This window comes from Zootoca vivipara, chromosome 13 (assembly GCF_965207765.1).
Source record: "Zootoca vivipara chromosome 13, rZooViv2.hap1.1, whole genome shotgun sequence".
In the NCBI taxonomy this organism is placed as follows: domain Eukaryota; kingdom Metazoa; phylum Chordata; class Lepidosauria; order Squamata; family Lacertidae; genus Zootoca; species Zootoca vivipara.
This window is the reverse complement of record NC_142596.1, coordinates 39,365,632-39,393,612: the sequence shown is the minus strand read 5'-3', so window position 1 is coordinate 39,393,612 and position 27,981 is coordinate 39,365,632.

Here is a 27,981-nt window from a genome sequence, read left to right as displayed (position 1 = left end):
GTTCATTGTATATGTTTATCTTTGTATTGAAAAATGTTTTTGTTTCTGACTATCGGTCGAATAAAGTATATTGATTTATTCCTTGTTCATTGCAATATGCAAACCAAAATGCAGCCACCCGTTGAAATTTGCCCTCCTCCGGATTTTGCAGGCAAGGAAAGTGTACAAAAATACATATAACAGGGGAAAGTATGCATAAAAAGCTATAGTGGAAATATTCTCTATACTGACTGGCAGGGGCAATCCAGGGTTAGAGTCCTAGGTGCCAGGAAAAGGAGATGCTCTGCAACTTACATGTGAGGAAGGGCACAGAGACATTGAGTGCTTTGTTACTCGGGCGTAATCACCTCCTTTCATGGCTACAAGCAAAAACAAAAAACAATCCCTCCAACTAGGGATATGCTAATGCCTTGTTTATTTACTCCCTCACTTTCTTTTATGAGACCATTCATTTCCCCACCAGCACCCATGCCAGCTCTGTGCTGTGATTTGCAATTATTCAATCACTAGCATGTTAAAATAATGAAGGGGAAGCTAATGGGCTCTCTTGCCTCAGGTATGCATTTAAACAGCAGGGCCATTGCTAGTTGGAAGCTGCCTCAGACTGAGTCAGGCCATTAGCTTAGTGTGGTCTACCCAGTTGTGGCTTTCCAAGTTGCGGCAACCTCCCATAACAACAGCACAACCCCAGATACCCCAGCCCCAGTTTGGACCCTTTCCCTTGCATATTCTAATTATAATTACTGGACTTGTATCAATATCTACCAGGCTGAAATTGGGCTTTACCAGTTTAAAAAGAGAAAATGTGTAGACATTTATTTTAAATTACTGGTGCTAAGTTCATATCTATCTCTGTCTACACACAATCCAATGCCTCCTATTCACCAGCTTCAGCATTCGAGTGAAAATTTGCTATAATGGCATGCTTATGAATTATTTTGAAAAAACATGCCTGAAAAGTATTGTGCACTAAAAAGAAGGAACGTGATTACTTTATTAAATGAGCGGAACTTTTCGTACAAAGCTTTATGTATGTGGCATGACTTCCCCTTTCAAACGAATATCTATTCAAAAGATCCAAGGTTCTTTTTAAGAGGAGCAATACAAATGCTTAATATGGAAGTTGTAGGCAAGGGGAGAGGCAGTTGTGATGGACAAGCAGTCTAGCAATTGAAGAGAATTGATTTTCTTCTTCTTCTTTTAAATTTCCCGATGATCTAGTTTAAAGAAGAAGGGAAAAAAGGTCAAGTACTAAAAATGCAGAGAGATTTTTTCCTTCAAGGGCTTGCAGCAACATGCATTCATGAGCCTCTACTACTGGCCAAGAATGGGACTAGTTATGCCTGCATTGGGTTCGTGCTGATGATACCTCAATCAGCTTTGCTGTTGCCTGCTTTCATTCCCTCAAGGCCAGCACAGAGGTGTAGTAAAAAAATCATCCGGGTCGGTAGGAAGAGCTCTCCTCCTTGGAGAGGGGAGACATTGCGAACGGTACCCGCTTCCCGCGCCAAGCAGGGGGGCGTGTTTTCGGCCCCCTGCTCCAGCCTATCCCTGCTGCCGCACCGAGCCTCTCAGCTGGCCAATAGGACCGGCTGGGGGGCGGGGTTTGACTACATTTAGCCCGGCGCAGCAGCGTTCAAATCCTCTTTCTGCTGCTGCACCGCATCGGATCTCCCGCCCACCCTCCCTTTAGGTCTTCCCTTTGTGTTGATTGCTTTGACCTTGCTATGGACTTCGGTTGGTTGCCCAAGGGGCCTGGTAGGAGATTTTTTATCCATTTGGCTAATTGGCACCGGCCTCTTGGTTTTTTCGCCTACCTCGTAGCAATTCCTCACAGCTTTTGGGTATACGCATTGGAATGTGTATTGGTCTTGTGTGTTTGAGGACTGGTTGTGGCAATCATCCAACCCTCCTCTTTTAGGGGTATCCCGTTAAAGGGATCCGGTGGTTGTGGATCCCATCTGATGCCCTGCTGGTGGCTAGGGCCATGGCATGGCCCCCGGTGACATCAGGGGACGCTTCCAGTTGTATTTGCATCAACAGGCTCCTCCCACTGGGTGTTAACCTTATATGACTCCCCGCTGAGCAGGGTGGGGTCATGCTTGCTTGTGTGTCCAATGCCTAAGCCAATACCTCTCACTTGCTCTAACCAATAAAGTTGTGACCTTATTTTACCCATTAACCTAAATTCATGTGTCACTGTGTCTTTTATTTCTTGCAGGGGGAGGGTCCTCGAATCGCAATGGGATAAAACCTGACATACTGATTTTGCTATGTGCTATGTGCTAGGCATAGGATGTCACCTGAAGATATATCAGCACAAGCCAATTTGTGTTCTTTGGAAGCAATGGTACAATCAGAGGTGGTTTTAGGGTAGCGTGACAGGTTTGGCCACACTGGGCAACCACAACAATGCTGTAGAACAGAGTGTGAGAGACCAATGAACGTTAGCATCGCAAAGGGCACCGCTGAAATTTGAGAGCCCAAAGTCTGCCACTGGCATAATGGGGGAGGAGAGGTGAGAATGGGGTTAGTGATAGTCTTCGGCTTTCTCCCTATGCCAAAGAATACATTAAAAATGTAAGAAGGGCGCTGATGGATCAGCCCAAAGGACCATCAAGCCCAGAATTCTGTTCTTGCAGATGCCTATGAGAAGCCTGCAAGTGGGACATGAGTGCAACAGCCCTCTCCCCCACTTGTGATCACAGCCACTGGTGTTCAGAGGGATACTGTCTCTGACAGTGAAGGTAGAACATAGCTATCATGGCTGAGAACATAAGAAGATCCTGCTGGATCAGGCAAAGGCCCCATCTGGTCCAGCATCCTGTTCTCACACTGGCCAACCAGCTGCCTCTGGGTATCCTGCAAGCAGGACCTGAGTGGAAGAGCACTCTTCCAGCAACCAGGATTCAGGAACTTTGCTGCCTCCAAGTTAGCTAGCAGCCAACGATAGCCTTATTCTCCCTGCATGTGTTTAACCCCCATTTCAAAGCCACTCATGTTATTGGCATAGCTGCCAAGTACCCCGTTTCCCCCGGGAAACCCCTGTATTTTCTTACCGTTTCCCGTAGGTGTCCCGAATGGCAAAATACCCCGTATTCCCCCGGATTACGGAGCTCCTGCCGGCGGCCATGTTCTTCTGGTGCTGCGCCGGCACCGGAAGTCGCTTCTACGCACTTCCGGACATGCGTAGAAGCGACTTCCGATGCTGCTGTGCCCATTTCCAAAATGTCCGCAGCGCCAGAAGTCGCTTCTACGCATGTCCGGAAGTGCGTAGAATTGACTTCTGGTGCTGCAGACATTTTAGAAATGGGCACAGCGGCATCGGAAGTCGCTTCTACGCATGTCCGGAAGTGCGTAGAAGTGACTTCTGGTGCTGCAGACATTTTAGAAATTGGCACAGCGGCATTGAAAGTCGCTTCTACGCATGTCCGGAAGTGCGTAGAAGCGACTTCCGGTGCCGCGGCGCTGCTAATCCCGGATTTTTCAATCCAGAACTTGGCGCCTATGGTTATTGGCCAACTTTAACTATTTGAAGCGTTGCCACACAGAAGATGAACCAAGCTCATTCTGTGCTGCTCCAGAGGGCAGGACCTGAACCAATGGATCCAAATGGCAATAAAGGAGATTCCAAATAAACTTGGTCGGAAGATCTTTCTGTTGGTTAAAGTTTCTCAACAGTGGAATGGACTCCCTCGGAATGTGCTAGACTCTTCTTCAATGGAGGTTTCTATGCAGAGCTTGGGCGGTCATCTGAGGGATTCTTTAGATGTGATTTCTGCACTGCAGGGGGCTCGATGACCCTTGGGGTCCCTTCCAACTCTGCAATGCTATGATTCTATGGCCACATCTGCACCATACATTTAAAGCGCCATCTCATTACTTCAGACAGTCATAACTTCCCCCAAGGAACCCTCAGTAGTGTCATTTGTTAAAGGCGCTGAGAGTTGTTAAGAACTCCTTGCAATTCCCAGAGGTCCCTGGGAAGACGGATGGGCTGTTAAACCACTTTGAGAACTGTAGCTCTCTGAGGAGAGGCGCCTCCTGACAACTCTATTCAGGGGAGGGGAAAGGATCTGGAAACATGTGTGCAAATATAAACCCTGCAGGAACCTTACGATGAGAAGTCTCAGACCTCCTTCGCAAGGGATAAAGAGAGACCCACCAAGGGCATATCCACACTGTAGATTCAAAGCAGATTCAGTGCAGATTAAAAACCCACAGCACCCTCAAAGAATCGTAGGAACTGTATTTTGCCCCCATAGAGCTTCAGTCCCAGTACCCTTAACAAACTGCAGCACCCAACATGCTTTTGAGGGAAGCCATGATTCATAAACGTGATGTCCTAGAGCTTTATATGCAATCCGTAGATGAGGCCTAGGTGTTGATTTTTCCAAGCACTACACAGTGTGGTGTAGTGGTTAAGAGCAGTAGACTCCTAATCTGGGGAACCGGGTTTGCGTCTCGGCTCCTCCACATGCAGCTGCTGGGTGACCTTGGGCTAGTCACACTTCTTTGAAGTCTCTCAGCCCCACCCACCTCACAGGGTGTCTGTTGTGGGGGAGGAAGGGAAAGCAGATTGTTAGCCGCTTTGAGACTCCTTCGGGTAGTGATAAAGCGGGATATCAAATCCAAACAACAACAACTCCTCCTCCTCTTCTTCTTCTTCTTCTTCTTCTTCTTCTTCTTCTTCTTCTTCTTCTTCTTCTTCTTCTTCTTCTTCTTCTTCTTCTTCTGTAACATCCACCTCAGGCATGGGCGTACCCGGGGGGCAAGGGGGCAGCTGCCCCCCCTAGAAGCTAAAAAGGGGGAGAAAAGAGACAGCTTGCGGCACATGCTTTTGTCCTTCTCGGTCAGGTACATGAACTTGCCGCAGCGGGCACAGTGTAAGACCCCAGCGGAAGGCAGACAGACCCCAGGGGAAGGCAGCGGTGGGAGTTGCCCCCGGCTGCCTGGAAAAGGCTGGAAAGCTGCATCTGTGGCAAGGCTTGTAACGTTGCAGAAGCGAGCGGGAGGAGGAAGAGGGCATGAGGGAAAGAAAGAGAGAGAGAGAGAGAGTCTACCATCGGCGCACGCTGTTTTTTTCCAGGGTAAAAAGAGCAGAGGCCGGCGGGGAGGAGTTGCGGAGAACCACGTGACCGCCCCCTCCCCTCCGGGGGGCGTGGCCGTTGACCACACCTCCTGGGAGGATCCCGGCCAAGTCATCGCCAGCCAGCCAATCGGGTGGCTGGGGATGGGGGGCATGGGTTGCCTGCCCCCCCTAGTTTCCATCCTGGGTACGCCCATGACCTCAGGATGCTGTTGCCATTGCTAAGGTGAGCAAGGACTCCAATCCCTTTTGTGGGGTGGGGGATTGTACCACATTTTGGAGCCAAACCTCAAAACTGGTAACAAGAAGCAGGGGGGGGGGGCAGCAGCCCACCTCATATTAAATGCTGTCAATATCTGATGCCAGTCTGAACCTTAAAAAAATCCCTTCCTGTCAAGTGGGATGCCGACCACCTCATGAGGACCTTTGCAATTACACAATGCAGGCATGATTCCGAAGCATTCAGACATGTGAGCGTAATTATTTTCTCTCTCCTCCATGTCCCTGGGTTTTAATGGATGAGGGCTACACTCTAGTGTGCCAAAGGTTAATGCTTCTGGCAAGATAAATTACACGTGAGGATAGGCACTGAGATGTTGAGTGCTGCTGCCCAGGCGTAATCGCTTGCTTTAATGACTACAAGCAGGAAAAAGCTGACACCCTGCAACTTTGGTGACTGACCCCCACTTCCGACAAGGGATATGCTAATACCTTGTTTATTTACTCCCTCTCTTTCTTTTATGAGGCCATTCATTTCCCCACCAGCAACCATGCCAGCTCTGTGCTGTGATTTGCAATTATTCAATCACTACCCTGTTAAAATAATGAAGGGGAAGCTAATGGGCTCTCTTGCCTCAGGTGTGCTTTTAAGTAGGCGTGCTGTTCCTGCTTGGAAGCTGCCTTGGGTGGAGGCAGCCCATTAATCCATAGAGCTTAATACAGGCATCCCCAAACTGCAGCCCTCCAGATGTTTTGGCCTACAACTCCCATGACCCCTAGCTAAGAGGACCAGTGGTCAGGGATGATGGGAACTGTAGTATAAAACAAGACTGGAAGGCCGAAGTTTGGGGATGCCTGGCTTAATATGATCTACACTGGCCAGTTGTGGCTCTCTGGGGTTTCAGACAAAGGGTCTTTCTCCCAGCCCTACCTGCAGATGCTGGGAATTGAACTGGGGATCATCTGCATGCAACTCAGATGCTCTGCCATTGACATAGCTGCCAAGTTATCCCTTTTTAAAAGGGATTTTCCCTTATGCTGAATAGGCTTCCTCGTGAGAAAAGGGAAAACTTGGCAGCTATGGCCATTGAGCTGTGGCCATTCTGCCCAAAGCTTCCTGATACTGAGTCAGACCATTGGTCCATCTAGCTCAGGCATAGGCAACCTTGGCTCTCCAGATGTTTTGGAACTACAGCTCCCATGATCCCTGACCACTGGCCCTGTTAGCTAGGGATCATGGGAGCTGTAGTTCCAAAACATCTGGAGAGCCAAGGTTGCCTATGCCTAATCTAGCTGGTAGTTGCGCTCCTAGTTCAGACCCTCCAAGTCTCCCTTCCCCTTGGAGGGGAAAGAGATTGATTCTGGAGGTAACTCCCAGTAGCAACTCAGGGATGAAGCATTGCAGAATAGTGTGGACAGCTAAAGGCATAAGAAGAGACCTGATGGATCAGGCCCAGTGACCCACCTAGTCCAGCATCCTGTTCTCACACTGACCAACCAGATACCTGTGGAAAACCCACAAGCAGGATTCGAGCTGAAAAGAACTGCTACGCTGTAGCAAATCTGACATGTGCGTAGGTCGGAAAGCTCTGTAAGGTGGACATAGAAATAGAAAAGGCATCCTGTTACGGAAAAAGGACCCCCAAGCCCTAACAACGAGGGTCCCACCAGATATTTTAGGAGGCTAAGAGGCCACCTGGGTTACTGAGGATCGTAGAGACCTGAAGGAGGAGATATCTGACACAAATTCTGAGGAGAAAAACACCACACCAAGGCTAGTAACTGCTAAATTATGTGTGTCTCTGTTTTGGGACCTATGCATCTTATATTTACTATTTTAGATGCCCCCCCCCCTTAGTAAAGGTAGAAATGATGACTCTGGCCTTGCATCCCCTAAATTGCACACTTTTCTTTTTCAGTGGGTTAACTGTTGAAAGAAATTGCTGCTATATTTCCTCGGCACAGGCTGGAATGGAAAGGGAAACTTTATAGTCAGCAGTTGATCAGATTAGTGGCTCCCCATCATCCCTCCCCACCTCCCTGCCAAAGAAGAGGAGAGACACACTATTAGATGAACCAATTACAGCTCAACAGACAGTGGCCACAATTATTTATTTTCTGCCTGTCAGTTAGCAGTGGAAGTTTTGCTTACTGTTCATGCCATGGTGCCTGATCAACTTCCTCTAAAGTTCCCTGTTTTGTTTTGGGTGGGTAGGAACCCTTATTAAAACTAATGGTTTATGAAATGATTGATTAATAACACTTCTATGCCACACTTCCTTGTACAATTCAAGATGGATATCACATTAGAGAAATCATAGCCCATGCTAGTCCTTCTCAGAGTAGACCCATTTACTTAGGTTAATTAATTTCAGTGGCTCTGCTCTTGAGTAGAATTTAGTTGGATACAGTCCATTAAATACAACAAAATGTACAAATTTTAATCCCAGTGAATACCAGTAATTCTTGCTCAGGGGTGCCAACGATTAATGCACATTCTAGAATACAACAACATATAATAAATATAAAATCCCGTGAACCACCCTGAGATCTTGTGATGAAAGGAGGTCTATAAATCTTATTATTATTATTAATAATAATAATAATAATAATAATAATAATAATAATAATGTGCTGTGAATTCATTGGCTGGAGTATGGCATTGCAAAATTCAGAGAAGTGCACATTTTGAAGGATTTGTTTATTGCATGGATTAGGTAGGCTTGCCTTTAAATGTGAAATGAACCAAACTTCTGCATCCAGAGTGTCTGACACAACCTCTCTTCTTCTTCCGCTCCAAGGACAGTGGGCAGAGTAAGAAAATTGTGGTGACAGACACCTACAAGACAGAGGTGAGCAGGTCACTGTTCACTCTACTGGCAGCAGGCTTCAGAATGGGCCATGCTCACTTTGCTTCTGGCCCATAAGTATTTGAAAAGGGGCATTTGCTTTTCCAAGTGTCCCTATTGGAATGTTTGCAACATCCTTATAAGATACAACGTCACTTGAAACAGGATGACTTATCCCTGTGAATTATTGACCTGGACACGGTGTGCCTGCGAGTGTGTGTATCTGCGTGCCTTACACATGCATTTATAACCTCAATAAGTCAGGCAGCGTCTCTCCGGAGTTCTCTGGATATAATATTTTAAGTATACTAATTAATTTGCTAAATATGTACTGGTTTCTTCTTCCGCAGGAGACCTTTGGAGCATCTGTGGACTTGTTCGGGCGAACTGTTACTATGAGTTAAAGAGCTGTTAATTTTGTTGTGCCTCTGGGTTTTGTTCTTACAGGCTAAGCAGCACTGAGAATTAATCGCTCCATTCAAAGTTTGGAGAGGTGTTCCCATGAGAGGAATCAACACACATGTCACAAGGAAAAGTGAAGTAACCAAACATTGGCCCTGTAGGTTCCGACCATAGGTGTCATGAGAAGCTGGAAGCAGGTGTCTGCAAAGGGATACCTGTTGTTCCAGGAAGCAGATTTTGGCTATATATTAGGAAACACTTTCAGTTTGGATGGCTTCGAAAGAGGACTAGACAAATTCCCAGAGCTACCAATGGCTGTCACGGTCGGGTCGGTGGGAGGTAGTGGTCCTGACTGAGGACGTCAGGACTGGGGGCAAGGTGGTGGTGTGGAAGCAGGAACGAGAGTCCAGGGGCTGAGGGTCAAGCAGCAGGGAGTCACAAAGTCGAGGAGCCGAAGGGCGGGAAGCGGGGCGTCATGAAGGCCAGGGTCCGGAGGTCGAAGAGCAAGACGTCATGAAGGCAAAGGTCTGAGGGTCGAGGAGCAAGGCGTCACAAAGGCGAGGGTCGAGGAGCAAAGAGCAAGAGGCCAGCCGCAACAAGGCAGGGGTTGCTGTGGCAAAGAGCCGAAGGGGAATGCTGAGCTTATATCTCTCCCTGGCTCCTGCCACCAGGTGCAGTGAGTTACCAAGTGGCCTCACCTGAGCGGCCGCGCCTTGCTTCTCCAGAACAAGCTTAGGAGGGCCCCACTCCTGCAAAGCCCTACAAGTCCCAGGGCCTGGCTCCTGCCCATACTCCTGACAATGGCTACCAACCAGAATGGCTATCTTCTATTCCCCACTATTGGAGGCAATTTCTGGGAATCCCAATAACGACACATGCTGGATTTCCCCATTGACCCTAACACAACAAGCCATTTCCCTCAAAGATGCAGCACAGGCAGGGAAATTTTTCCATCCAAACCACCTCTGCAAAGTTGTTGTTGATGCCAGTTGTCGTCGAGAGACAATGGAGTGCACCTCTGGGGGTGAAGTCAAACCACTGTGTTAGCAGTGCCAAAGTGACCTCCCCCAGGGCACAAGCATGGGCAGTGTGTATGGAGCTCCTGGGCTGGACAAGACCCAACCCTCGCTGATGTGGTCCAGAGGAAATCAGAGCAACAAGATTGGTACTACCTTGGCTGCAGCAGTTGCCAGAAGGAGAAATATCATGCACCATCCAACTCTCTTAGGGATGCCGCTCTTGATGTGTGTAGGATTTACTCCTTCGCCTATTTTAGCTGATGCAACAGCTAAAAAAGCCAATGCAATTCTGGGCTGCATCAACAGGAGTATAGCATCTAGATCAGGCATCCCCAAACTTCGGCCCTCCAGATGTTTTAGACTACAATTCCCATCATCCCTGACCACTGGTCCTCTTAGCTAGGGGTCATGGGAGTTGTAGGCCAAAACATCTGGAGGGCCGCACTTTGGGGATGCCTGATTTAGATCAAGGGAAGTAATAGTACCACTGTATTCCACTCTGGTCAGACCTCACCTGGAGTACTGTGTCCAGTTCTGGACACCACAGTTCAAGAAGGATATTGACAAGCTGGAACGTGTCCAGAGGAGGGCAACCAAAATGGTCAAAGGCCTGGAAACAATGCCTTATGAGGAACGGCTTGGGGAGCTGGGTATGTTTAGCCTGGAGAAGAGAAGGTTAAGGGGTGATATGATAGCCATGTTCAAATATATAAAAGGATGTCATATAGAAGAGGGTGAAAGGTTGTTTTCTGTTGCTCCAGAGAAGCAGACACGGAGCAATGGATTCAAGCTACAAGAAAGAAGATTCCACCTAAACATTAGAACTTCCTGACAGTAAGAGCTGTTCGGCAGTGGAATTTGCTGCCAAGGAGTGTGGTGGAGTCTCCTTCTTTGGAGGTATTTAAGCAGAGGCTTGACAGGCATATGTCAAGAATGCTTTGATGGTGTTTCCTGCTTGGCAGGGGGTTGGACTGGATGGCCCTTGTGGTCTCTTCCAACTCTTCCAATGTTGGAAGATTCTATGATTCTCCTCCTGAAGATATCCTGCAAGGTAGTGGAGGTTTAGGATCAGAGTTTCCTTCTCCTAGATGGGCTATCTTCCCAGGTTGACGAGCCCCATCTGCCCCTCACTTCCCACTACAGCATATGAAGAAATTGCCTTCTTGACTGTTGGGCTTGGTCTTGTCCACTCAATCCACCAGAGCCTGTGTTTGGATGCAGAGAATATCCCCAACTCACTGGGCTGAGCTCAGAGCTCAGTACAGCAGGAACGTCCAACTCCCAAGAGACTGCTATCTACTTCCAGGGGAATAAAACGGGCAGTGATCGGTGTGTGTGTGTCTGAGTTGCCGAGCTTTTTTTAGGATAGCAATAAATCGCTCACCAAAAACACAGTTGCTAACAGGCGAATGCAGCACTTCAGCAGACAACAAAGGAACACCCATTAACCGTGATGCAGGAAAGACAGAGGGGGGCTGGGACATGATTCTAAACAACGCGAGGGGAAAGGATCCCGCTATCGGTCATCTGGGGGTCGGCCTGTCAATCGCGGTCGACCGGTTGGACACCCCTGCAGTACAGGGTAGGGAACCAAAGGGAGGTGCACAAAGTACTGCAGAAGGAGCATGACGTACCCCCACCAGAGGTACTCCCCTTCCCTTACACCCCATACACCCCACCTTTTCAAAGGATTTGGAAGAAAAATGCACACTACCTGTCAACGTGCCAGAGTCTCACCACATTCAGAACAAGCCATGTATTATCTTTAATACTCCAAATTTGGCACAGGCAACCACCCAACCTTCCTCTTCTACACGGGCAAATTTCAAATCAGTCCATTTTTAAATTATAAGCCCTAGAACTATAAGCCCTTCCCCCAGTTCCTCATTATGTTGGCAGAATGCGATTCAGCCAGCTCACCCTTAACTGAGACCACCACTGTGGTCTCGTAATCACAGCAATATCTGCAGACTCAATAAAGATACATGCAGTAGTTAAAGCACTGTTTTCCTACCAAGTCTGCTCATGCTGTCAGATTAAAAACCTGCTTTGCAAAGGGCAAGCCAGCCCATTGTGTCAGGTACATTGGATTGTTAAATAATTTTTGTAAGTTAAAAAAAAATTCCAGCAAAAATAATTTAAACTTTCCATGCAAACTTTTTTTAAACACACACACACACACACACACACAAGAAAGGCTAGCACCACTTTTCTCCCTTTGCAACTTTACGTCTTTCTGTTTAGGTTTATCTCAAATTAACATACTCTACTTCTTAACCTGCCGAGTCCCTTTTAAGTTCAGAAGGCCAATTTGATATAATTATCTTTTAATACCTTACATCATCCATGCCAAGCCTTTCTGGACAAATCCCCCATTTGTAATCAGAGTTTGTGATCCCTGCAACTTAATTTTAAATTAAATTGACAGGGCAATAACTTCTGCTGCTGATAGAGACACTTCAATACTTCTCCGTCTAATTCTTCTTCAGCTGATAAAAAGTTGTCGGCTCAGAGGTAAACACCAGTTTGTATTTCATTACAAACCAATCTAACAGTGAAATTCTGCATTTCTGAGCCTCTACTTAGGAGTGCCACAAAAGGGGAGGGGGAGACCAAAGGGATACATCTTTTATTTAATTAAAGTTGTGATAGAGGGGACCTTGTCATTAACCTTAATGTCTTCTGTGAAACTTTGCAGCGTAGAACATTTTCATGCCCATTTTACAGACAGACAGGAACAAGTGGAGGTTGGGTGGCCATCTGTCAGGGGTTCTTTAGCTGCGATTCCTGCATTATTGCAGGAGGTTGGACTAGAATCAGGCATCCCCAAACTTCGGCCCTCCAGATGTTTTGGACTACAATTCCCATCATCCCTGACCACTGGTCCTGTTAGCTAGGGATCATGGGAGTTGTAGGCCAAAACATCTGGAGGGCTGCAGTTTGGGGATGCCTGGACTAGATGATCCTTGGGGTGCTTTCCAACTCTACAGTTCTGTTACTCTAAACTGCTTTCTGTTAGATCCTTTTGCTCAGCTAGAAAGAAGCATAGCTTATGGGAGCCAGTGTGGTGTAGTGGTTAAGAGCGGTAGTCTCGTAATCTGGTGAACCGGGTCCGTGTCTTGGCTCCTCCCAGGGCTGGCCCTATGGCCAGGCTGGGTGGCGCAGGGCGCCATGGCGCCGGCCCGCTAGGGGGGGCGCCGGCCGCTCCGCCGTGCAGCAGCGCCCTCGGCAGCAGCGCTGCGCGCTAAGCCCACCTGCCCACCCGTCGTGCAGCAGCGCCCTCGGCAGCCGCGCTGCGCACTGAGCCCGCCCGCCTGCCTGCCGCACTGGAAAACGGGACGGCGGGGGTGCCGGAGGGATCCGTTGCACAGGGGGCCAGAGGTGCTTAAGACGGCCCTGGCTCCTCCGCATGCAGCTGCTGGGTGACCTTAGACTAGTCACACTTCTCTGAAGTATCTCAGCCCCACTCACCTCACAGAGTGTTTGTTGTAGGGGAGGAAGGGAAAGGAGAATGTTAGCCGCTTTGAGACTCCTTAGGGTAGTGATAAAGCGGGATATCAAATCCAAACTCTTCTTATGCCCTGGTTGAATGGCGGAGAGAGGTAGAAGATTGCAGTCTAGAATGAAATAGAGGAGGAAACCACTCAAAGAGAGTAGGATCGTATGCCAGCCAGATGGGACAAGAAACTGTGTGTGTGTGTAGCACACATGTTGTTGTCCAATTTTCCTTCTCAGTGCATATTTAACGGCTTCAAATGAATGAAGACAATGGAACTTGCCCAAATCGTTGCTGATTTATTGGAAACCATGCTGACTTATAGGTTGGATTACATTTGGTGTCTATGCAGGTCCAAAAGAAGAAAGAAACTTGAAAGTGGCTATAAATAGCTGCTGGGTTTTTTGTGGGAGTTTTTGTTTTTTTTGTTTTTGCTATTTTTCAACATCACTTTTCCTGGATGTTGTTTTGGCAAAGGCTTCAGAAGATGCCGAAAGGCGTGTTTTGAAATCAAACGGCTTCAGGCACCAGATGAGAAAGGAGCCGTATTCCTTCTTTGGGGAGCTGCACATTCCCCCCCCCCCTTCCTCTTTCAACTTGAATGGTTGGAAACTGCCTTTCAAGACAGTTGGGTAAATTTTGGTCAGAAATAGTGGTCAACCAGTTGCCTTTCTTGGATAAATTTCAAAGGGGTTCCTAGAATGGAGGTATCCCTCCCAGCAAACCCCCCCCCCCCAAAAGGATGCAGACTCCAAGTGAAAAGAAAGGACTTTAATGCAATACAAATGCACACAGAGACAACTTCAAAAATAAGGAGGCGGCTGCAAAGAATCACATCCAAAGTGATTTTTTAAAATGCATTTCCAGATTACACACATGTTTTTTGTTCACCAAAGGATTAACAGTTGCAACCCAGTGTGGTCACCTTGATCCAATCAAAATAATTTGCCTCTTCATTTTTCAATATATTTCTTCATTAAGACTTTGACTAATTTTCCTATTCATCAAATGTGTTCCAATATCTGTCTACAAAACAATTCAAGATTAATCACAATTGGCATGCCTAGCCAATTCTCTTTTCCTGCATACAATGGCCACCATAGATTCTATCCTAACTTACCAACGGTGGATGAATGGCAGAAGATGATGATAGAATACATGGAACTGGCGGAGCTAAGTCCTGTGTGAGTGCCTGGAGGCGGTTGGAGGATGGATGGTGGCTAACAGATTGAGGTTGAATCCTGACAAGACAGAAGTACTGTTTGTGGGGGACAGGAGACGGGCAGGTGTGGAGGACTCCCTGGTCATGAATGGGGTAACTGTGCCCCTGAAGGACCAGGTGCGCAGCCTGGGAGTCATTCTGGACTCACAGCTGCCCATGGAGGCGCAGATCAATTCTGTGTCCAGGGCAGCTGTCTATCAGCTCCATCTGGTACGCAGGCTGAGACCCTACCTGCCTGCAGACTGTCTCGCCGGAGTGGTGCATGCTCTAGTTATCTCCCGCTTGGAATACTGCAATGCGCTCTACGTGGGGCTACCTTTGAAGGTGACCCAGAAACTACAACTAATCCAGAATGCGGCAGCTAGACTGGTGACTGGAAACGGCCGCCGAGACCATATAACAGCGGTCTTGAAAGATCTACATTGGCTCCCAATATGTTTCCGAGCACAGTTCAAAGTGTTGGTGCTGACCTTTAAAGCCCTAAATAGCCTCGGTCCAGTATACCTGAAGGAGCGTCTCCACCCCCATCATTCTGCCCGGACACTGAGGTCCAGCACCGAGGGCCTTCTGGCAGTTCCCTCGTTGCGAGAAGCCAAGTTGCAGGGAACCAGGCAGAGGGCCTTCTCGGTGGTGGCGCTCGCCCTGTGGAACGCCCTCCCATCAGATGTCAAAGAAAAAAACAGCTACCAGATTTTTAGAAGACATCTGAAGGCAGCCCTGTTTAGGGAGGCTTTTAATGTTTAATAGATTATTTTACTTCATTTTTCTGTTGTAAGCCGCCCAGAGTGGTTGGGGAAACCCAGCTAGATGGGCGGGGTATAAACAATATATAATTATTATTATTATTATTATTATTATTATTATTATTATTATTATTAGGGACCCAGGTGGCGCTGTGGTTAAACCACTGAGCCTAGGGCTTGCTGATCAGAAGGTCGGCGGTTCGAATCCCTGTGACGGGGTGAGCTCCCGTTGCTTGGTCCCAGCTCCTGCCAACCTAGCAGTTCGAAAGCACGTCAAAATGCAAGTAGATAAATAGGAACCGCTACAGCGGGAAGGTAAACGGCGTTTCCATGTGCTGCTCTGGTTTGCCAGAAGCGGCTTTGTCATGCTGGCCACATGACCTGGAAGCTGTACGCCGGCTCCCTCGGCCAATAATGCGAGATAAGCGCGCAACCCCAGAGTTGGTCACGACTGGACCTAACGGTCAGGTGTCCCTTTACCTTTACCTATTATTACTATTATTATTATTATTATTTTTATTATTATTATTATTACCGGGAGACTCCGAGATCAGACGGAAGAAGCGGTGGAAGAAGAGTGGAAGAAATTTAAAGTTTATTTAAAGAATAAGCATATTATTGGATAGAATTAATTGAAGTGAAGGAGGTACAGAGAGGTTGTAGAAATATAAAATGTAGAGGAGTAAATATATTTAGATGTAGTTATAAGTTTGGAAAAGATAACATATATTTGAAATATATGTTAAGATACAATAATATAATATAATATAAAAAGACTTAGTTAAAGGAAAATAAGTTTAAGGTCAAGATGTAGAAATTACTAAAGATGATTTACAATGTAACGCAATTGGAGGAGGAATGAGGAAGTCAACAGTGTCAGATTTGAACTAAGATATAGAAAGTTGGAGTTTTATTTTTGTGTTTTTTGTTTTTTGTGTTTTTGTATTTTGTATTCTGTATGTTTTTGTTTTTGTTTGCTATAAAAATCAATAAATACATTATTATTTTTAAAAAAGATTCTATTCTAACACTTTATTCTTTTCAGGATTCCAGAATGACTATTTACTACATAACAGTACAGTGGTACCTCGGTTTATGAACACAATTGGTTCCGGAAGTCTGTTCATAAACTGAAGCGTTCATAAACTGAAGCGAACTTTCCCATTGAAAGTAATGGAAAGTGGATTAATCCGTTCCAGACGGTCCACGGAGTAACCGTTCATAAACTGAAGCGAACTTTTCCATTGAAAGTAATGGAAAGTGGATTAATCCGTTCCAGACGGGTCCGTGAAGTACTTAAACTGAAGCGTTCATAAACTGAAACATGGGTGTAATTGGTTCCGGAAGTCTGTTCATAAACTGAAGCGTTCATAAACTGAAGCGAACTTTCCCATTAAAAGTAATGGAAAGTGAATTAATCCGTTCCAGATGGGTCCGCGGCGTTCATAAACCGAAAATTCATAAACCGAGGTGTTCATAAACCGAGGTTCCACTGTACCTAAAAGCAGCTAGTTCTCTACTTTAAAAAGTAGGCAGGCCCAGGCCTTTTCATTTTAGCTAGGCCACAGGCTCAAAAGCAAATGGAATCATCAAAATGATACATTTTTATGAAATTACTATTTTCTCCATCACCTCTGGGAACCCCTTGAGCAGGACATGAAGGAATCAGCGCACAAAAACACACACCATTGCTCTGTTTCTGTGTCACACGCTTCTCTCTACTTTCCTAAATATCTCTACATTTCTCCAGGTTCATGGGTTTTGAAGAAGTGAGTCTATGAAAAATGTTCCCCATGGAGGATTGAAGAGCTCTGTTTGTTGCTGTTGCTGTTGTTCTTGTTAAAGCACAGCAATAATTCTTTAAAAAAATTAGTTTTTTTTGCAAAAACCCTACATTGTTTTGCTTTAACAACAAAAACAACAAAAAGGGATGTGCAGGCAGCATTCTAGACAGCCTAGAATTGTAGAACCTACTGGAGTTCTGCAGAAGCCCAGAGGAGGCATAAACGATACCAGGATAGATAATTTTGGTGTCAAGCTGCAAAGTTTTTAAAACACGAACAGGCAAGAATATACCACACAAGGCAGCCAAGTACAAAAGAGAAAGTCGAAACCAGGCATCCCCAGATGTTTGGCACTCCAGATGTTTTGGACTACAATTCCCATCATCCTTGACCACTGGTCCTGTTAGCTAGGGATCATGGGAGTTGTAGGCCAAAGCATCTGGAGGGCTGCAGTTTGGGGATGCGTGGTCAAAACCCACCATTGTCTCCCCTATCACATATTATGGAAGAAAGTGAATCACTTAAACTCACAGTACAAAAAGTCCCTAGACTTATTTGACTGTAATTTGAAATGCTTAATCCATACTAGTGGGGTTCCTGTGCCCACTGGCGGAGGAAGAGGGGTGCGGGGGGAGCGCACCGTCCCCGGCAGCGCGATCCCAGTGGGGTGCCATCGGGGTTGCCTCCCCGCCTGCGTGGGGAGCCACGCCCCTGCAGGCATCACACTCCGCCCCCAGGACGCGTGCCAGCCCGCCCCCACCTGCTCTTTGCCCCCCAGTGCCGGAGCATGAAGCTCCGCCACTGCCTGTGCCTCTAAATTTCATCCACTTTGGCAAAGAAGGTGGGGGGGGAGACTTTATGTTCTTTTGTGTGCGTTGTTGTTTTTAGATTCCCCATTATAGTGAATGGAAAACACAGAATTTTGCTCCGTGTGCAATACCTTAGAACCCAAATTACAGACTGAAGGGAGTAGAGCAGGCATCCCCGAACTTCGGCCCTCCAGATGTTTTGGACTACAATTCCCATCTTCCCCGACCACTGGTCCTGTTAGCTAGGAATCATGGGAGTTGTAGGCCAAAACATCTGGAGGGCTGCAGTTTGGGAATGCTTGGCGTAGAGCAACTCAAGAGTTGTTGTTGTTTTTTTAAGAAAAAGTGCACACATATAGGGTGAATCTTGGAGCCTGTGCAATCCTGTAGCATATAGGACTTAACATAGCTGCTGTCCCATCTGACACAATGCAGTGGAAAGACATCACTCATCATTATGGCTTTTGTTTGAATTGGAGGCTTTGCTCTTCTTTGAATAAGTGATACAGCGACAATCATCTTTTACAGTGCCGTTATATCTGTGACAGGACAAACTGCACAGATAAGCACCTGTGAGTCACCTTTGCAGCACAAGCCTCCAAATTGGCTTCGATGTGTTGTGAGTGATGAATTGGAATATACGGCGCCAGCCAGACTTAAGATTGCAAATATTGCGTTGATTTACATTCCTGCTGTGTACCGCAAGCTCGTCTCTTTTCTCAGCAATGAATGCAGATAGCTTAAATTCCAAACATGGGCACCCCTTTCCCTCAAGTCCCTTCTCCTTGAGTGATATATTTAACATACATTATCAGAATTGTCCTCTCACTGAATCATAAGAGGATGCTCAAGATTTAATTTGCTCTTCTGATATCCTTCTTCCCTTTAGTTCTAGTTCAACCATGCAATGATGACCCCAAATCTTCCACATGTGAAAATCCCCAGGGCGGGGCATGTTTGCCTGTGCTGGTGTGGAAGACAGATAATTCGCTCCCCCATTTACTTGGATGCAATGACAGTGGGGAGAGATTGTGATATCCACCATGGTGCGACATCCTAGACCCTAGGTACTGCAATGACCTTGCGCGACAGCATCCAAGGACACCAGTGGCAGCCACGGGAAATGTTGTTCCCATGGCTCCCAGGATTTATGGATGCTGATGCAAGAGTGCTTGAGGACTCAGTTTCAGCATACTGACCCTCATCCAAACATCACTGCCTCCACCCACTGGTTTAATGCCAACACAACAGCTTTATTGTTAATAATAATAATAATAATAATAATAATAATAATAATAATAATAATATATTATTTATACCCCGCCCATCTGGCTGAGTTTCCCCAGCCACTCTGGGCAGCTTCCAAAAGAACAGAACATTAAAATGCAATAATCTATTCAACATAAGAGTTTCCCTAAACAGGGCTGCCTTCAGATGTCTTCTAAAAGTCTGGTAGTTGTTTCTCTCTTTGACATCCGGTGGGAGGGTGTTCCACAGGGCGGGTGCCACTACTGAGAAGGCCCTCTGCCTGGTTCCCTGTAACTTGGCTTCTCGTAGTGAGGGAACCGCCAGAAGGCTCTCAGTACTGGACCTCAGTGTCCGGGCAGAACGATGGGGGTGGAGACGCTCCTTCAGGTATACTGGACCAAGGCCCTTTAGGGCTTTAAAGGTCAGCACCAACACTTTGAAATGTGCTCAGAAACGTACTGGGAGCCAATGTAGATCTTTCAAGACCGGTGTTATATGGTCTCGGCGGCCGTTTCCAGTCACCAGTCTAGCTGCCGCATTCTGGATTAGTTGTAGTTTCTGGGTCACCTTCAAAGGTAGCCCCACATAGAGTGCATTGCAGTAGTCCAAGCGGGAGATAACCAGAGCATGCACCACTCTGGTGAGACAGTCTGCGGGCAGGTAGGGTCTCAGCCTGCGTATCAGATGGAGCTGATAGACAACTGCCCTGGACACAGAATTGACCTGCGCCTCCATGGACAGCTGTGAGTCCAAAATTACTCCCAGGCTGCGCACCTGGTCCTTCAGGGGCACAGTTACAGTGAGCTTCCTCACCATTGATCTGGTGAACAAGGCTTGCGGGAGGTTGATGGCCAAAACATCTGGAGCAGGGGTCCCCAAACTACGGCCCCCGGGCCGGATGCGGCCCAATCGGCCTTCCAATCCGGCCCGCGACGACCCCCGCCGCCCGCTCTCACGGCGCGCGGCGCAGCGACGATCTAAAAAATCGGCAAAATCGCCGAAAATCCTTTGTGCGCATGCGTATGGGCCTCTCCCGACCCGGAAGAGGTCATTTCTGGTGCACTTCCGGGTCGGGGGAGGCCCATACGCATGCGCACAAGCGATTTTCGGCGTTTTTTTTCCCGCCCGTGTGCGTGTGTGCATGCGCACGGGCGCGCACTCCCCTGCCCTCCGGCCCGCCGCACGGTAAGTCTGGGAACCCCTGATCTGGAGGGTCGCAGTTTGGGGATGCCTGGATCCATACAGCTTCCAACAGACTTCTCAAACACAAACAATTGCCCAGTAGTCATATGGTGATTGTATATTTTCTATTATGGCCCTTAAGTGGATGCAGCAAGCACTTTCCACTTTTTTTTAAAGCAGTAACTTGGAAGGGGCTAAGCTGATAAAATGATGCCCTGTAGACAGAGAGTTTAAAGTAGCCAAATGACTCAAAGGACTTTTTTTGGGGGGGGGGGGGAAGCCTCCAGCAGAGAGTTTCTTTGACTGCTGAGATTCATCCTAGGAAGCAGGAAAGGAATTTTAAGGTTTGATGTTCCACAGTAGGGAAGCCTGGCATCTATATGAGAAATGCACTCCATCAAAAGGTTTTTGAAATCACAATGCAGACCTGGTCTTTTTTCCTTTTTTCAAAGTTTATCTCCCGTGGGGGCTGGAAGAGAACCCCCATTTGCAGACAAATTGCTTGGGTGAGAAGCAAAGCTGTGAGCAGGGGGAAAGAGCCCTCTGGAGGAAGAAAAATGAAAGGGAGATAAAAGTAGAAAAGCAATGGATGTCAAGGAGCGAGGTCAGAAACATACACAAAGATGAAGAAGCTCTTTCAAGAGATAGCATCAGGGGCCCCTCATTTTTCTATTGCATATAACAGCTGGGGGGTGTCATCAAGATTCATATTTCCAGCAGTGGTGGCTGGTGCTCATTGGAACTGCTAGGGCAAAGGCCAACCAGAGGCAGAACCAGAGCCACTGCTAGGCAGAGCCAGAGCCAATGACAGCCAGATCTAAGTAATCCTAGTTTTGCTCCCATCCTTCTGCCTGAGGAGCATTACAAGGGCAACACAAGAGTCCAAGGAACAGGAAGCTGACAGGCAATGTCACCCGCCAGACTGGCTGTAAGCAAGAAGGTAGGTAGGTGGGGGGTTGGCTGAGGGTTGAGTGAAGGGTGAGCAATATGAAAATAGGCCTGCTGGATCAGGCCAATAGCCCATCTAGTCCAGTATCCTGTTCTCACAACCAGATGCAGTTGGGAAGCCCGCAAGCAGGACATGAGTACGCTCCCTTTTTGAGCTTTCCAGAACTGGTTTCAGCACCCTAGTGCTGAGGCCTGTCGCTGATTGGCTAGCCACAGAGGAGGAACAGCACTTTGAGGGAGGAGAGAATAAAAGGAGCAGTTTCTGAGGGAGAGGGTTAGGTAGGGTTTGGTTTAGAGAAGGGGAAAAGGTTCAGGCTAAGAGATAGGGTTTGATTGGAGTTGGGAGTTAGGGAGCGAGCAGGCCCGTCTTAAGCGCCCCTGGCGCCGTGGTGCACCCGATCCCTCTGGCGCCCTCCTGCCCCGTTTCCCAACACGGTGGGTGGGTGGGCGCCGCGTGCAGTGCAGCTGCCACAGGCACTGCTGCGCGGCCGGCGGGCGGGCGGGCAGGCGCAGCTGCGTGACGGACCGGCTGGCCAGCGGGTGGGCCGGCGCCGTGGTGCCCTGCGCCACCCAGCCGGCCCGTAGGGCCGGCCCTGAGAGCAAGATAAGGAGAACTGGTTCTGAAGGAAGTTAAACATGCACACTGACAGGGCCGTCTCAAGCATGTCGGGTGCCCTGGCGCCATGGTGCAGAGATCGCTCCGGCGCCCCCGCCCTGGTGGGTGAGTGCAGTGCGCAGCGCGGTGCCCCCCTGCCGGCCTGGCATCCTGGTGCCCCCGCGCCACCCAGCCTACCCCCTAGAGCCGGCCCTGCACACTGAGGAGACTATCTACAGTGAGAGGAGAGAGCCTCGCAGCTTGGATAGGGAGACCGGGTTGAGGGTCTGGGAAAGGCATACAGACATGAGCGTTCTGGGAGGGGTGTGACTGAACCGGGAGAGATCGATCTTGTGGCAATACAGGCTACCTGGGTCTCAGTATAGCCAGGAGGGGAGAGTTCTTCCAGGTTCAGAAGACTCCCAACCCAGTAACAAGGGGTGAGGTGATCCCCTGGGTCTGTTATGCCATTTAGAAGACCTCAGGTGTGGGATTGTTAACAGAGTGGGTGACAGAAGAAGTGCCCCGCATTCATGAACCAAAGTACTAAGCTGTGAAGGAAGCATTATGGTGTTGCAGGCATTTAATTGTAATATCTAAGTGACAGAAACCGAGTTGAGCATTTTACCATCTATTCTAGAAACCTGAATGTTTGCCACCTGAAGTGTAACACCTGATTTTTTGTAACTGACGTTTAAGAGGAGTCGTGCCCTTGTTTAAGCCTGAGACATCTTATAGTTAGTTAAAGTAAATAAGTTGACTTCTACCTTGTAAGAACTCATTTCCTGACCCACTTTGTTTCATAAACTTATATTCGTTTAATAAAACTCTTCTTGTTTGTTTGATCAACTGCCTGAGACTCTAAATTAGGCATCCCCAAACTGCGGCCCTCCAGACGTTTTGGCCTACAACTCCCATGATCCCTAGCTAACAGGACCACTGGTCGGGGAAGATGGGAATTGTAGTCCAAAACATCTGGAGGGCCGAAGTTTGGGGATGCCTGCTCTAAATCATTAAATTTTCCCTCACACAAGTCCCACATTAGATAATCTGTGGTAAATTGTAGAAATCCATGTAATTGGTGTACCGTGAGGTGGGTTCACTATATTTAATTGTGGGCAGTTAGCAGGAATGGATTATTAATTATTAATTATTAATTATTAATGGATTAAAGGTATTATTAATTGGTGGTATTCAGTGCTGGGTCTGCTACAGTGCCCATCACTGCCTCATGTGGGAACAAATTCAAGAGTTTTTACCAGGCACCCCCAAACTTTGGCCCTCCAGATGTTTTGGACTACAATTCCCATCAGCCCTGACCACAGGTCCTGTTAGCTAGGGATCATGGGAGTTGTAGGCCAAAACATCTGGAGGGCCGTAGTTTGGGGATGCCTGGTTTTTACTGTGCACTGTGTGGAAAAGCATGTTCTTTTGTCTGTCCTGAATTTTCCAACGTTCAGCTTCATTGGATGTCCACAGTAAACCAGCCACTGGGGAGCTAGCATAGTCACACTGTCCCACACAGAAAAATGCTTCTTGAAATGAACTGACATTTCTCTTCTTTTTGGGAAACAGCCTATTCCATGTCCATCCAATTTGAGCCTGGGAGAAAGCTCAAATTGGAAGAAAGAAGGTGGACTCCAAAATTATCTGCACGCAAACCTCTCCCTGGATTTTGGATTTCCTGCCTAATTCATCCGGTTTCCAAAGCAGAACATTATGGATTGTTCATCCCCTCCCCAGCCCTGGTTTATTATATAAAAAATTGTGTACAGTATACTGAGTATATGCACCATTTGCTGCAGGTTTCACTTACTTTATGCCTCCCCATTTCCGATACACCCAATTTAGTTAGATCACATTTTTATTGCTTATGGCCAAGAGCTGTTGCATTTTAAAAAAAACAACTCTGAGATGTATTGCACAAATCACATTTACAAATTTAAATGCTGTGGATACAAAAACAGAGGAAATCACACACACACACACACACACACACGTAGGGATTGTAAAAAGCAGCAAAATACACCACCAACAACTTAGGGTATTGCAATGGCTACTAGAGATGATAGCAATCTATAATCTTCAAGTTCCAAGGCAGCATGATGCTGATTAACAGTTTCTGGGGAGCAATGATAGAAGAGGGTTAATGGACTCATGCCCTGCTTGGGAGCTTCCAGGCTTGGGAGATTGACCAAGATGTGGAACAGGATCCTGGTCTAGATAGGCTTTTGGATTGATCCAGCAGAGCTATTCTTACGTTCACAGAAAATGTGGACCAAGCTAGGAGTCATTTGGCTCATATACACCGTACACTAAGAGTTGCATCCCATGAAAATTAATAGATATGACTTGCTTAGGTACATTCATTTCAATGGATTTACTCTGAGTAGGATTTAGTTGGATGCCACCCTAAGTGCATATAGGATTGTAGCCTTCAGGTTGTATCCAACTCAGGTGTACTCAGACACATTGAAATGAATACATCTAAGTTAGTTATGCCCTTTCGCTTCAGTGGATACATTCCAAGGAAGGCTAACACTGGATAAAGCCCTTACCTTGAAGTTGGTGTCGTTGAACTCAGTGGGCTTACTTCCAAGCAGGCCTGCACAGGATTATGCTTTAAATGATTGAAGTATCTGCAGGTGGTTTGTACATGTGAAAAGAGAACAAACATCAGACGCGGAACTTTCAGTTCAGGCTACAGGGAGAAGAAGTAAGCTTTGAAGTGGAAACAGATCACACAGTCAGCTGGCAAGCACAGCAAGTGACAGGATTCTGTGTATGTGTGCATCGTGCTTTCTGCATGAGGGCATTATTCCATTTGAATTGGCACAGTTAAAATGGGAATGCCCAGACACACTCTTAAGAAGCTGCTTTATAGTGAGTCAGATCATTGGTCCATCTATTTCTGTAGTGTCTACAACTGACTGGCAGCAGCTCTCTCTCTCTCTCTCTCTCTCTCTCTCTCTCTCTCTCCCATACCTACCTAAAGATGCCAGGGATTGAACCTGGGAATTTATGCCCTACCACTGAGCTATTGCCCTTTCTTGTTCTTCTGCTTCCCATATGAGTGTTTGATGGCAATGACAGATTTACTTTTTGTTCTGGCAAAGATCAAACACAAATTTGAGATTGCTCTAGAAAAGTGTGACCTTCACAGTACTCAGATAATTGGTCCCCCAAGCACCAGCTTTTTTTTTTTTTAAAAAAAAGCATCCCAGCAGTATTTCTTGCCTAATTGCAATGAAGTCCGTCTCTTCTCTACCTGAGAGCCCTGGGGCCTCGGAAATGTGTGATAGCCTACAGGCAGCAGATGCCAGCTAATTCAAGCATCCATCCCCCATAATGCTCTTTTTCTACCTGCCTTCATAAGAGAACACAATTTGCTTCCTTTTAATGCGTTTGCATATAATGCAGAGTCTGAAATCCTGTGACATTAGCAGGGGTGCAAAACTACAGTTGTATAAATGGGTGGGGAAATATTTTTCTGCCTGTAGGCCACATTCCCTTCTATGTGACCTTCTGAGGGCCACACACCAGTATCCAACATTTCTCAGATGAAAATAGGGACATCCTAGTCTACCCCAGAAGCTTCTCCCCCATTTGATCTTGCCGCACACATAAGACATCATATGCACATATACACCTGTCACCTTGAGCCAATAACAACCTCAAAGGATTGTTGTAAAGAAAAAAATGTGCTAAGGAAGGGATCGTGTACAATGCCTTCAAGAGATAACTGGAATGAAATAAAATTTTAGCTGTAAGCTGCCTTGAGCCCCTGTAAGGGAAAAGGAATAAAAATAATAATCGAAATTGAAAATGATCAGGAACATACCAGAGAGTATATCCTTCTGATCTAAATGTGACTTACTTCTGAGTAAAAATGCTCAGGATTGCAGTGTAATGCTGCACAGTCTTTACTCAGTTACCTGGGAGTAAGCTCCATTGAATACAGTGGAATGTACTTCTGAGTAGACAATGTAAGCCTCCATTTATGGAAAAGGAATAAACACTCTGTAGGTTTCCTTAAAAATGGCGGGCTGCTGAAACATTGCAATTAAAGAATCTGAAGTGGATTGGTAACATTTTCCTTCAAAATTATATGCCAGAGTCACAATTTCCCTCATTTGGTGCAGGTATTTTATTTTCAGTATAAACAGGACTTAGTTTTTGCACCCCTACACACACACCTACCTACACACATAAAGGGTGGTGTGTGTGTGTGTGTCCTGATTTCTCCACCACTTGAAATTGTTCTCCAAGACATGGAGGGGAGGAAAAAGGAAAACCGGGACATTCTGAGATCACATCAGAAACTGGGAGGCCTTCTGTAATTCCGGGACTGCCCCTGGAAAATTGGGACACTTGGAGGGAATGCAGTACTGAGTTGGGTCAGAGGCAAATGTGGTTGGTGCAACAAATGTTTTTTTTTTTTACCATTTTACCATTATACAGAGACTCTCATGCGCCTCAAAAAGCAAGAGATACGATCAGAGTTCAAGGACACATTCCGGCCAGGCAAGAACACTCAGAGTGTGATCAGGGCCAGTGTAAGGTATAGCCTAAAGCAGGGGTAGGCAACCTTAGGCCTGTGGGCCAGATGCAGCCCAATCGCCTTCTCAATCCGGCCCACAGACGGTCCTGGAATCAGCATGTTTTTACATGAATAGAATGTGTCCTTTTATTTAAAATGCATCTCTGGGTTATTTGTGGGTCCTGCCTGGTGTTTTTACCTGAGTAGAATGTGTATTTTTATTTAAATTCCATCTCTGGGTTATTTGTGGGGCAAAGGAATCCGTTCACATTTTTTCCCCAAAATATAGTCCGGCCCACTACATGGTCTGAAAAAGGTTGCTGACCCCTGGCCTAGAGGAAGGATGTATGTGACCTGAGGAGAGTTCTGAGGGCCAGACAGAGAAATCTGAAGAGCCCATTTGGCCCCTAGGCCTGAGGTCCTCATCTCCTAGTATAAAAGCCACAGGACCAACCTAGAACACACATTAAATTCATACTGTATAAGTTATGTGCTAGGTTTTTTCCTTTAAAAAACATAATATATAATGGGAGAGAGGGGGAAATCAGGATGCAAGCTATGGTGCATTCATGGCGCTTATAAGAATTGGATCATGTGACAAAACATTACATCTTTGACAACAATGGGGGGAAAGGGGACAAGCTTTAAACCAGGACCATAGGTGTCAACTTTGGGGTTTGAAAATAAGGGATCAGCAGCCTCACCTGTCCTGGGGACAGTCTATGGCAGGCACCCCCAAACTGCGGCCCTCCAGATGTTTTGGCCTACAACTCTCTTGATCCCTAGCTAACAGGACCAGTGATCAGGGATGATGGGGATTGTAGTCCAAAACACCTGGAGGGCCGAAGGTTGGGGGTGCCTGGTCTATAGTATATCTAACAATCCAGGATAGCAGCGGGAAACGGTGCTGGAATAAGGGAATTTCCAGCAAAAAAAGGGAAGGTTGGCAGCTGTGGCTTGGAATAAGGGAGTTTCCTGCAAAAAAAGAGGGAGGGTTGACAGCTATGACCAGGACTGGGGAACCTGTGACCCTTCACACATTGGACTCCAGCTCCCATAATCCCTAACTCTTGGCCAAGCTGGGTGGGGGTGGTGGGAGTTGGGTGTTCAAAGGGGTATCACATGATATAAAATGGCAGAGAAACATGTATCCTGTTATTATGGGCAAGGATCAGGAGACTGTGGTCCTGCAGGTTGTTGCTGGACTCCAATTCCCATCCACCCCAGTCAGCGGTCAGGGATGATGGGAATTGTGGTCAAAGAATATCTGGAGGGCCACATGTTGCCCATCCCTGGGCTAATGAGTTGCAGCCTGCAGCTAAGGAAAGGATATAGATATGTTTTGCCCTTTAGAAAACAGGTGAGCAATCATTTTGCCTTGCCAGAGATGGGGATATTTGTAAAGCTGTCTTATAAGAAGAAGCATAATTGCAAGTTTCCACTTTAGATAGATGGGATTGTTATCATTGGAATTGCACTATTCTGTGAGGTTAGGCCAGGCTACTACTCTGTCATTGTAACAAGACAATACTTTACACCAAAAGGAAGCCTCAAACACAATTCTCTCATTGAAAGCTTATAAATGGTCGTCGAGGCAAAACGTGGACAAAGAAGCTTGGAGAATACCAACCAAGTGGCCCAGATCTCACTCAAAACCGACATGCTTTTTCAGAAACTCCTTGGCTAATTCTACGATTTATGAAAAATGACATTTGTCTACCACCACCTTGAACTCCACTGAGGCTACACCACAAAGGAGCTTGATATGGACATACATTCAGTGCCATGACTTTACATCAACAATAACAATAACAATTTATACCCTGCCCATCTGGC